Source organism: Panulirus ornatus, chromosome 64, assembly GCF_036320965.1.
Source record: "Panulirus ornatus isolate Po-2019 chromosome 64, ASM3632096v1, whole genome shotgun sequence".
NCBI classification, from domain to species: Eukaryota; Metazoa; Arthropoda; class Malacostraca; order Decapoda; family Palinuridae; genus Panulirus; species Panulirus ornatus.
The window spans coordinates 15,471,580-15,482,404 of NC_092287.1; positions in this window are offsets into that span (position 1 = coordinate 15,471,580).

A 10,825-nucleotide genomic window follows, 5' to 3' on the forward strand; every position below is an offset into this window, starting at 1 on the left:
GAGAGATGGCCAGAGAGCGTTATTGGATTACGTGTTAATTGACAGGCGCGCGAAAGAGAGTTTTGGATGTTAATGTGCTGAGAGGTGCAACTGGAGGGATGTCTGATCATTATCTTGTGGAGGCTAAGGTGAAGATTTGTATGGGTTTTCAGAAAAGAAGAGTGAATGTTGGGGTGAAGAGGTTGGTGAGAGTAAGTGAGCTTGGGAAGGAGACTTGTGTGAGGAAGTACCAGGAGAGACTGAGTACAGAATGGAAAAAGGTGAGAACATTGGAAGTAAGGGGAGTGGGGGAGGAATGTGATGTATTTAGGGAATCAGTGATGGATTGCGCAAAAGATGCTTGTGGCATGAGAAGAGTGGAGGTGGTTTGATTAGAAAGGGTAGTGAGTGGTGGGATGAAGAAGTAAGATTATTAGTGAAAGAGAAGAGAGAGGCATTTGGACGATTTTTGCAGGGAAAAAATGCAACTGAGTGGGAGATGTATAAAAGAAAGAGACAGGAGGTCAAGAGAAAGGTGCAAGAAGTGAAAAAGAGGGCAAATGAGAGTTGGGGTGAGAGAGTACCATTAAATCTTAGGGAGAATAAAAAGATGTTCTGGAAGGAGGTAAATAAAGTGCGTAAGACAGGGGAGCAAATGGGAACTTCAGTGAAGGGCGCAAATGGGGAGGTGATAACAAGTAGTGGTGATGTAAGAAGGAGATGGAGTGAGTATTTTGAAGGTTTGTTGAATGTGTTTGATGATAGAGTGGCAGATATAGGGTGTTTTGGTCGAGGTGGTGTGCAAAGTGAGAGGGTTAGGGAAAATGATTTGGTAAACAGAGAAGAGGTATTAAAAGCTTTGCGGAATATGAAAGCCGGCAAGGCAGCAGGTTTGGATGGTATTGCAGTGGAATTTATTAAAAAAAGGGGGTGACTGTATTATTGACTGGTTGGTAAGGTTATTTAATGCATGTATGACTCATGGTGAGGTGCCTGAGGATTGGCGGAATGCGTGCATATTGCCATTGTACAAAGGCAAAGGGGATAAGAGTGAGTGCTCAAATTACAGAGGTATAAGTTTGTTGAGTATTCCTGGGAAATTATATGGGCGGGTATTGACTGAGAGGGTGAAGGCATGTACAGAGCATCAGATTGGGAAGAGGAGTGTGGCTTCAGAAGTGGTAGAGGATGTGTGGATCAGGTGTTTGCTTTGAAGAATGTATGCGAGAAATACTTAGAAAAACAAACGGATTTGTATGTAGCATTTATGGATCTGGAGAAGGCATATGATAGAGTTGATAGAGATGCTCTGTGGAAGGTATTACTAATATATGGTGTGGGAGGCAAGTTGTTAGAAGCAGTGAAAAGTTTTTATCGAGGATGTAAGGCATGTGTCCGTGTAGGAAGAGAGGAAAGTGATTGGTTCTCAGTGAATGTAGGTTTGCGGCAGGGGTGTGTGATGTCTCCATGGTTGTTTAATTTGTTTATGGATGAGGTTGTTAGGGAGGTGAATGCAAGATTTTTGGAAAGAGGGGCAAGTATGCAGTGTGTTGTGGATGAGAGAGCTTGGGAAGTGAGTCAGTTGTTGTTCGCTGATGATACAGCGCTGGTGGCTGATTCATGTAAGAAACTGCAGAAGCTGGTGACTGAGTTTGGTAAAGTGTGTGAAAGAAGAGAGTTAAGAGTAAATGTGAATAAGAGCAAGGTTATTAGGTACAGTAGGATTGATGGTCAAGTCAATTGGGAGGTAAGTTTGAATGGAGAAAAGCTGGAGGAAGTGAAGTGTTTTAGATATCTGGGAGTGGATCTGGCAGCCGATGGAAGGATGGAAGTGGAAGTGAAGCATAGGGTGGTGGAGTGGGCGAAAATTCTGGGAGCTTTGAGGAATGTTTGGAAGTCGAGAACATTATCTCGGAAAGCAAAAATTGGTATGTTTGAAGGAACAGTGGTTCCAACAATGTATGGTTGCGAGGCGTGGGCTATGGATAGAGTTGTGCGGAGGAGGGTGGATGTGATGGAAATGAGATGTTTGAGGACAATATGTGGTGTGAGGTGGTTTGATGGAGTAAGTAATGTAAGAGTGAGAGAGATGTGTGGAAATAAAAAGATTGTGGTTGAGAGAGCAGAAGAGGGTGTTTTGAAATGGTTTGGTCACATGGAGAGAATGAGTGGGGAAAGATTGACCAAGAGGATATATGTATCAGAGGTGGAGGGAACGAGGAGGAGTGGGAGACCAAATTGGAGGTGGAAAGATGGAGTGAAAAAGATTTTGAGTGATCGGGGCCTGAACATGCAGGAGGGTGAAAGGCGTGCAAGGAATAGAGTGAATTGTAACGTTGTGGTATACAGGGGTCGACGTGCTGTCAATGGATTGAACCAGGGTATGTGAAGCGTCTGGGGTAAACCATGCAAAGTGTGTGGGGCCTGGATGTGCAAAGGGAGCTGTGGTTTCGGTGCATTATTACATGACAGCTAGAGACTGAGTGTGAACGAATGGGGCCTTTGGTGTTTTTCCTAGCGCTACCTCGCACACATGAGGGGGGAGGGGGCTGTTATTCCATGTGTGGCGAGGTGGCGATGGGAACAAATAAAGGAAGACAGTATGAATCATGTACATGTGTATATATGTATATGTCTGTGTGTGTACTATATATGTGTACATTGAGAAGTATAAGTATGTATATTGTGCGTGTGTGGACATGTATGTATATACATGTGTATGTGGGCGGGTTGGGCCATTCTTTCGTCTGTTTCCTTGCGCTATCTCTCTAACGCGGGAGACAGCGATAAAGCAAAATAAATAATAAATAAATATATATACATATTATTTATTTTGCTTTGTTTCTGTCTTTCGCGTTTTCACACATGCACACAATTCACACTCTCTGCCTTTATTCATTCCCATCGCCACCCCGCCACACATGGAATAACATCCCCGTCCCCCTCATGTGTGCGAGGTAGCGCTAGGAAAAGACAACAAAGGCCCCATTCGTTCACACTCAGTCTCTAGCTGTCATGCAATAATGCCCGAAACCACAGCTCCCTTTCCACATCCAGGTCCCAAAAAACTTTCCATGGTTTACCCCAGAAGCCTCACATGCCCTGGTTCAATCCATTGACAGCACATCGACCCCGGTATAACACATCGTTCCAATTCACTCTATTCCTTGTACGACTTTCACCCTCCTGCATGTTCAGGCCTCGATAACTTAGAATCTTTTTCACTCCATCTTTCCACCTCCGATTTGGTCTCCCTCTTCTCATTGCCTCCACCTCTGACACATATATCCTCCTGGTCAATTTTTCCTCACTTATTCTCTCCATGTGACCAAAACATTTCAAAACACCCTCTCCTGCTCTCTGAACCACACTCTTTTTATTACCACACATCTCTCTTACCCTTTCATTAATTACTCGATCAAACCACCTCACACCACACATTGTCCTCAAGCATCTCATTTCCAGCACATCCATCCTCCTCCGCACAACTCAATCTATAGCCCACCCCTCTCAACCATATAACATTGTTGGAACCACTATTCCTTCAAACATACCCATTTTTGCTTTCCAAGATAACGTTCTCGACTTCCACACACTTTTGAACGCTCCCAGGACCTTCGCGCCCTCCCCCATCCTATGATATCACTTCCACTTCCATGGTTCCATTCGCTGCCAAATCCACTTACAGATATCTAAAACACTTCACTTCCTCCAGTTTTTCTTCATTCAAATTTACCTCCTACTTGACTTGTCCCTCACCCCTACTGTACCTAATGACCTTACTCTTATTCATATTTACTCTCAGCTTTCTTCTTTCACATAATCTACCAAACTCAGTCACCAGCTTCTGCACAAGAGAGTTATCTTAGGAAAAATTGTAAATAATAATTATGAAGGCTATTTAACTCAAGTTAAAAAATTCGTTGACTGGAGTAAACAAAGTTTTTTGGAGCTTAATGTAAAGAAAACGAAAGAGATGATATTTGATTTCAGAACTAAAAATAAACACGTACCAGACCTATTAACAATTGAGGAAGAAAACGTAGAAAGAGTAAACCAGTATAAGTATTTGGGCTTTATGATTGATGACCAGTTGAAGGGAAGTGTTAATACAGATATGGTGTCAAGGAAATGTAACCAAAGATTACACTTTGTACGTATCTTGCATAACCTACATGTAGATAAAATGGTCATTAGCCTATTTTACAAATCAATTTTAGAATCAGTTATAAATTTTTCAATCACTGCCTGGTATGGAAAACTTACGTGCAAAGATATAAAGAAGTTGGGAAGGGTTGTTAAGAAAGCAAGAAAACTAGGTGCAGAGACCACATCACTGAATAAGCTGTACCAAAAAGGTACAATGAAACAAGTAGAATGATGAAAGATGTAACGCATCCGTTACATAATTGTTACACGTATCTTAAATCTGGTAGAAGGCTAGCTCTGCCCAAGCTGTGCACTGACAGATACAAAAAATCGTTTGTACCTAAAAGCATTCTGCTTTTCAATCATCTATCATCACTATAACTTCTAGCTTTAAGTTTCATGATAACTGTAGGTGATGGTTCATGATAGGGATGGTGACAAGCTGATATCACATGTACACAATAGCAAAGTAACATTTTATATGAAATAACCTATGCAATATTTCTTGTTAATATTTTAATGTTTTTTTTTTTTTTTTACAACTACTAAGGAGCTCTAAAGCCAAAACGAATTTCATTTTGTATTACTTTTTGTATAACAATTTGACGAATAAAGTATCTTATCTTAAATGTAGATATGTTTACCAAATGGCGTCCTAGCTTCGTCTCCCCTGATGATGTGAGATGATGTGATTATTACACGAAAGTGCACTTGGGAACTTATCGTGTTCCATTTTCACCTTGGACTCTTAGAAAAAAAAAAAAAAAAAAAAAAATATATATATATATATATATATATATATATATATATATATATATATATATATATATATATATATATATACATATATATATATATATATATATATATATATATATATATATATATATATATATATATATATATATGTATATATATATATATATATATATATATATATATATATATATATATATATATATATATATATATATATATATATATATATATATATATATATATATATATATCCCTGGGGATAGGGGATTAAGAATACTTCCCACGTATTCCCTGCGTGTCGTAGAAGGCGACTAAAAGGGGAGGGAGCGGAGGGCTGGAAATCCTCCCCTCTCGTTTTTTTTTTAATTTTCCAAGAGAAGGAACAGAGTGGGGCAAGGTGAGGATGTTCCAGAAAGGCCCAGTCCTCTGTTCTTAACGCAACCTCGCTAACGCGGGAAATGGCGAATGGTTTAAAAAAAGAAAAAAAGGATATATATATATATATATATATATATATATATATATATATATATATATATATATATATATATATATATATATATATATATATATTCTTTTTTTTTTTTTTTTGCTTTGTCGCTTTCTCCCGCGTTTGCGAGGTAGCGCAAGGAAACAGACGAAAGAAATAGCCCAACCCACCCCCTACACATGTATATACATACGTCCACACACGCAAATATACATACCTACACAGCTTTCCATGGTTTACCCCAGACGCTTCACATGCCCTGATTCAATCCACTGACAGCACGTCAACCCCGGTATACCACATCGATCCAATTCACTCTATTCCTTGCCCTCCTTTCACCCTCCTGCATGTTCAGGCCTCGATCACACAAAATCTTTTTCACTCCATCTTTCCACCTCCAATTTGGTCTCCCACTTCTCCTCGTTCCCTCCACCTCCGACACATATATCCTCTTGGTCAATCTTTCCTCACTCATTCTCTCCATGTGCCCAAACCATTTCAAAACACCCTCTTCTGCTCTCTCAACCACGCTCTTTTTATTTCCACACATCTCTCTTACCCTTACGTTACTTACTCGATCAAACCACCTCACACCACACATTGTCCTCAAACATCACATTTCCAGCATATCCATCCTCCTGCGCACAACTCTATCCATAGCCCACGCCTCGCAACCATACAACATTGTTGGCACCACTATTCCTTCAAACATACGCATTTTTGCTTTTCGAGATAATGTTCTCGACTTCCACACATTCTTCAAGGCTCCCAGGATTTTCATCCCCTCCCCCACCCTATGATTCACTTCCGCTTCCATGGTTCCATCCGCTGCCAGATCCACTCCCAGATATCTAAAACACTTTACTTCCTCCAGTTTTTCTCCATTCAAACTTACCTCCCAGTTGACTTGACCCTCAACCCTACTGTACCTAATAACCTTGCTCTTATTCACATTTACTCTTAACTTTCTTCTTTCACACACTTTACCAAACTCAGTCACCAGCTTCTGCAGTTTCTCACATGAATCAGCCACCATCGCTGTATCATCAGCGAACAACAACTGACTCACTTCCCAAGCTCTCTCATCCCCAACAGATTTCATACTTGCCCCTCTTTCCAAAACTCTTGCATTCACCTCCCTAACAACCCCATCCCCCGTCCCTTAGCCTAGCGGTTAGCATGCCTGCCTCTTGCACAAGGGGTCCCAGGTTCGATCCTGGCTGTTGGAGCTTTGTATGTTCTATGAAGGTGTGCGTTCATATACACTTTATTCGTATTCATATAACTCCGCGTTGTACAGTCAGGTTCGGTAAAACGCTATCAGCTGGCTATGTGTTCTGTTCGGAAACAACCGATAGACCACGTTGCTCACCATTGTGAGACGAAGGGTATTCGAGCACTTAGTATTTCGAATAGTTGTTTCCTATTATACACTCCCTTAGCCTAGCGGTTAGCATGCCTGCCTCTTGCACAAGGGGTCCCAGGTTCGATCCTGGCTGTTGGAGCTTTGTATGTTATGTGTATATATATATATATGTATATATATATATATATATATATATATATATATATATATATATATATATATATATATATGTATATATATATATATATATATATATATATATATATATATATATATATATATATATATATATATATATATCCCTGGGGATAGGGGAGAAAGAATACTTCCCACGTATTCCCTGCGTGTCGTAGAAGGCGACTAAAAGGGGAGGGAGCAGGGGCCTGGAAATCCTACCTTCTCATTATTTTTTTTTAATTTTCCAAAAGAAGGAACAGAGAAGGGGGCCAGGTAAGGATATTCCCTCAAAGGCCCAGTCCTCTGTTCTTAACGCTACCTCGCTAACGCGGGAAATGGCGAATAGTTAAAAAAAAAAAGTATATATATATATATATTCACCCCAACATAGTATTTTCATTTCTGAGAATTTCTACAACTCTTCACCTTTGCCTCCACAAGATAATGATCGGACATCCCTCCAGTTGCACCTCTCACCTCATTAGCATCCAAAAGTATTTCACTCAGCTATCAATTAACACGTAATCAAATAACGCTCTCTGGTTATCTATCCTACTTACATACGTATACTTTTACAAATGTCTCTTTTTAAACAATATGATCCCAATCATCAGTCTTTTCTTCAGTACACAAGTATACAAGCTCTTCATTTCCATTTACAACACTGAACACCCCATGTACACCAATTATTCCCTCACCTGCCACATTATTCGCCTTTGCATTGAAATCACCCATCACTATAACCCGGTTTCGTGCATCAAAACTTCTAACACACTCACTCAGCTGCTCCCAAAACACTTGCCTCTCATGATCTTTACTCTCATGCCCAAGTGAATAGGCACAAATCATCACCCATGTCTCTCCATCCAATTTCAGTTTAACCCATATCAATCTAGAGTTTACTTTTTTACACTCTATCACATATTCCCACAACTCCCGAGTCAGGAGTAGTGCTACTTCCTTTGCTCTTATCCTCTCACCAATCCCTGACTTAACTCCCAAAACATTCCCAAACCACTCTTCCCCTTTACTCTTGAGCTTCGTTTCACTCAGAGCCAAAACATCCGGGTTCCTTTCCTAAATCATTACTACCTACCTCTCCTTGTTTCTCAACTTGGTTACATCCACACAGATTTAGACACTCCAATCTGAGCCTTCGAGGAGGATGAGCACTTCCCGCACGACTCCTTCTTCTATTTCCCCTTTTAGAAAGATAAAATACAAGGATGGGAGGATTTCTAGCCCCCCCCGCACCTTTCCCCTTTAGTCGTCTTCTACGACACAAGGGGAATGGGTGGAAAGTATTCTTTCTCCCGTATCCCCAAGGACAGGGGAGAAAGAGAGAGGAAAGGACGTAAGGGGAGTGGGGGAGGAATGGGATATATTTAGTGAAGCAGAGATGGCTTGCGCAAAAGATGCTTGTTACAAGAGAAACGTGGGAGGTGGGCAGATTCGAAAGGGCAATGAGTGGTGGGATGCAGAAGTAACATTATTAGTGAAAGAGAAGAGAAAGGAATATGGACGATTTTTGCATTGAAATAGTGCAAATGACTGGGAGATGTATAAAAGAAAGAGGCAGGAGGTCAAGAGAAAGGTGCAATAGGTGAAAAAGAGGGCAAATCAGAGTTGGGGTGAGAGTATCATTAAATTATAGAAAGAATTAAAAGAGGTTTTGGAGGGAGGTAAAAAAAGTGCGTAAGGCAAAAGAACAAATGGGAACATCGGTGAAGGGGGCTAATGGGGAGGTGATAAGAAGTATTTGTGATGTGAGAAGGAGATGAAGTGAGTAGTCTGCAGGTTTGTTGAATGTGTTAGATGATTAGAGTGGCAGATATAGGGTGTTTTGATCGAGTTGGTGTGCGGAGTGAGAGGGTTGGGGAGAATGGTTTGGTAAGTAGAAAAGAGGTAGTGAAAGCTTGGGGGAAGATGAAAGCTGCCAAGGCGGCAGGTTTGTATGATATTGGCGTGAAATTTATTAAAATTGGGGGTGTGACTGTGTTGTTGACTGGTTGGTGAGGATATTCAATGTATGTATGGCTCATGGTGAAGTGCCTGAGGATTGGAGTTATGCATGCATAGTGCAAAGTCAGTGTCCAAATTACAGAGGTATAAATTTGTTGAGTATTCCTGGGAAATTATATGGGGGGGGGGTTGGTATTGATTGAGAGGGTGAAGGTTTGTAGAGAGCATCAAATTGGGGAAGAGCCGTGTGGTTCCAGATGTGGTAGAGGATGTGTGGACCAGATGTCTGCTTTGAAGAATGTTGGTGAGAAATACTTAGAAAAGCAAATGGATTCGTATGTAGTATTTATGGATCTAGAGAAGGCATATGATAGAGTTGATAGAGATGCTCTGCGGAAGGTATCATAAGTATTTAGTGTGGGAGGTAAGTTGTTAGAAGCAGTGAAAAGTTTTTATTGAGGATGTAAGGCATGTGTACGAGTAGGAAGAAAGGAAAGTGATTGGTTCTCAGTGAATGTCGGTTTGCGGCAGGGGTGCGTGATGTGTCAATGGTTGTTTAATTTGTTTATGGATGGGGTTGTTAGGGAGGTGAATGCAAGAGTTTTGGAGAGAGGGGCAAGTACGCTGTCTGTTGTGGATGAGAGGGCTTTGGAAGTGAGTCAGTTGTTGTTCGCAGATGATTCAGCATTGGTGGCTGATTCGGGTAAGAAACTGCATAAGCTAGTGACTGAGTTTGGTAAAGTGTTTGAAAGAAGAAAGCTGAGAGTAAATTGAATAAGAGCAAGGTTATTAGGTACAGTAGGGCTGAGGGACTAGTCAATTGGGAGATAAGTTTGAATGGAGAAAAAGTGGAGGAAGTAAAGTGTTTTAGATATCTGGGAGTGGATTTAACAGTGGATGGAACCATGGAAGCGGAAGTGAGTCACAGGGTGGGGGAGGGGGCGAAGGTTCTAAGAGCGTTGAAGAATGTGTGGAGCGCAAGAACAATATCTCGGAAAGCAAAAATGGGTATGTCTAAAGGAATAGTGGTTCCAACAATGTTATATGGTTGAGAGGCGTGGGCTATAGATAGGGTTGTACGGAGGAGGGCGGATGTGTTGGAAATGAGATGTTTGAGGACAATATGTGGTGTGAGGTGGTTTGATTGAGTAAGTGATGAAAGGGTAAGAGAGATGTGTGGTAATACAAAGAGTGTGGTTGAGAGAGCAGATGCGGGTGAATTAAAATGGTTTGGTCACATGGAGAGAATGAGTGAGGAAAGCTTAACAAAGAGGATATATGTGTCAGAGGTGGAGGGAACGAGGAGTGGGAGACCAAATTGGCGATGGAAGGATGGAGTGAAAAAGATTTTCTGCGTTCGGGGCCCGAACATGCAGGAGGGTGAAAGGCGCACAAGGAATAGAGTGAATTGGAACGATGTTGTATGCCGGGGTCGACGTGCTGTCAGTGGATAAACCAGGGTGTGTAAGGTGTTTGGGGTAAACCATGGAAAGTTTTATGGTGCCTCGATTCGGAAAAGGTGCTGCGGGTTCGATGCATTACACATGATAGCTAGAGACTGATTGTGAACGAATAAGCCCTTTGTTGTCTTTTCCTAGCGCTACCTCGCGCGCGTGCGGGGGGGAGGAGGGTGGCATTTCATGTGTGTCGGGTTGGCTACAAGAATGGATGAGGGCATGTGGTATGAATATGTGCATGTGTATATATGTAATTGTCTGTGGATGTGTATGTATGTATACATTGAAATGTATGGGTATGTATGTGTACATACTTCATGAAGGTGCACGTTTCTATGCACTATGTTCATTTTCATATACCTCCGCGTTGTACAGTTAGGTTCGGTAAAATGCTATCAGCTGGCTATGTGCTCACCAACTAGAGACGAAGGGCATTCGAGTACATAGCGAATATATTCGAATAGTTATTTCCTATTAGTCATTGCC